Source organism: Pteropus vampyrus, unplaced genomic scaffold (assembly GCF_000151845.1).
Source record: "Pteropus vampyrus isolate Shadow unplaced genomic scaffold, Pvam_2.0 Scaffold3, whole genome shotgun sequence".
In the NCBI taxonomy this organism is placed as follows: Eukaryota; Metazoa; Chordata; class Mammalia; order Chiroptera; family Pteropodidae; genus Pteropus; species Pteropus vampyrus.
The window spans coordinates 8,497,293-8,499,762 of NW_011888784.1; positions in this window are offsets into that span (position 1 = coordinate 8,497,293).

Below are 2,470 nucleotides of genomic sequence, written 5' to 3' on the forward strand. Positions count from 1 at the left end.
TAACGAAGCAGGTATTGTCTCGCTACTTTACAGATGAAGTAATGGAGACTTTGAGAAGGATAGTGATTCTCCTACTATTATTCTCAATCCTTCTTCTACCTGACTCAGAACCAGGAGCTAGGTCTACTCTACTGTTCTCCCTCATTCTCATTATTTAATAAAATAATTCTGAAAAACACCCTTTAAAATGATCTAAAGACTTTCATCTTCACCATACACAAGCTTTCAGAGTATCCATATCAGATTTAATTTCTGTAAATGATTAAGCATATCAAAATCTACAGTTTATTTGAACAAACCACAAGAATAAATATAAATTTTTTTCATCTGATTTTAGGAGCCTCCACTCTGTAGCCCTAAGATTCACTGTTAGCTTTCTCTCTCAGTGATTACTTCTCTTGCCTGGTTTATCCAAATTGGCTTCTTCTTAGGTTTTTAAAACACTTTGTTTTTTTCCTGCCTCCATGTTTTTATACTTTATATTATTATAATTTACATATACATATTATATTTTATTATACATTGTATTTGTATATGATATATCCATATCTAAATCTATATATGTCTATACATGTATATTATATATATATCAATAGATAGTCACAAATCAGGAAAATAATACTTAAGAACTGTGCATTTTACTTATTGTAAAATATACTTCAATAAAAAGATTAAAAACGAATGGAAAAAACCCACATGATTTATACTTCTTTGTCCCCTTCATTAAACCGTGACTGATTTTCTAAATTGTAGATGTAGAAGTTGAAATGGTTGAAATATATCCATAGGTCTTTCAGTAGATTCCCGGGACATTATCTCTGAAAATATAGTAAAAATACGGCCAAGGTATCAACTCTTCTACCTTTAAAAAATACCACTTTCTATAGAGCATGTATAATAGAATTCAGATTCCATTAAAATGAGGGGTTGATTGGGTGAAGGCCAGTAACTGAGGTTCTCGTTGCAAGTAAAAGAAGGGCTGCAAAGCCCTTCCCAGTCTGTGATACTTCCTCCTGAACAGCTTACCCTTTTCATATCTTACTTTCTAACTTTTGATGAAGAAGATAACTATAAAATAATTCCAAAGTTTTGTTTAAGTCTTGGAATAGAATCAGTAGAAAAGTGAAAATCATATCCATAACTGCTTTGGAAATAATGTGGAATTTAAATAAGATATAATAGTAAATTGTTTTAGTAGTAATGTTCTGACATGTGGAATTTTTAATGCCAGATACATTGATGGTCTTTGCTTATCTCATTTTACATTACATCATTGTCCTTCTGAAATGGTTTTATTATTCTTAGTACATTAAGTTCTAACCAGTAACCATATTTCAAGCCTTTGCATTTTGGAGCAAGCCATCTTTAGTGCATTTTGGATAGTATTGACACGAGACTGAAGTTCTACTGATTTCAGTTATGCTAAATTTCCTGAGATAGCCCAACTTATTGCTTTTCAAAAATAAAATTTGGGTATAAAATAAGAATTCCGATTAGTCTTCTCTGCAGTCAATACTTTTATGATTAAGAGTGTGACATTGCTAACAGCTGCTCAGAAGGCCTCACTGTTCTCTGTTACAAACCCACTGACACCAATACTATTGCTCGAATATGCTAAAGGAATTATTAAGAATAATGTACATATTTGTTTAATTTATAGGACTTTTTAACATCAAAAATATAATGCTATTAGATTTCTGCCTTTTGTAGCTTGATATGTGACACTGTAAAGAAAATTTCCTTTTCTATGACCTAAGTCTAATAACGATGTCAAATAAAAAAAAAATCTGGACTTAGGTAAAAAGAAACTTTATTTTAAAAATACCGTTGTAATAGGGCTCCAACCTCAAGATTTGTAAGCATCCCCAAATCAGAGAAAGACATTTCTTTATGGGCAAGGGTAAGGAGTAGAGTTAGCAGGAACTTTTGAGAGGAAATTGGGAAGTGAATGGAGATGAACAGTCTGATCAGGGTGGTTTGATAGAAATTATTTTTAGTTGTGGTCAGGTGATCCTCAAAATGTGCTATTAAGAGAAGATGCTCTTTACTAGTGCTTGCTCACACTTGGGTGTGAGCCAAAGTTCACGGACCTGTGGGGAGTAGAGAAATCTAAAATTTTGTTACATTAAATCAGTGGGTAAGTAATGAGTAGTTGTGGACATTTGGTCAATGGTTTGCCAGAAATCCTATTTTTAAGTCAAACTAGAGTCAACTCAACAAATACATTTAAGTGCCTACATGTACAAGACATTATGTACTGTAGAGATGACAAACTCTGCGGTAATCTTACTGACCATGACTCTCTCCCTCTCCTTGGAATTAACCACTGGGAACTTTATATTCTACTATATCTTGATTCCACTTGTTTCCTGTAACTTGGAATGCTTTAGTGAATGAAGCACTAGAAATAAAGTTAAGATTTGTGAGTTCACAAAATTGTCCAGAGGTAGCCATAGGCTTATGGTGCCAC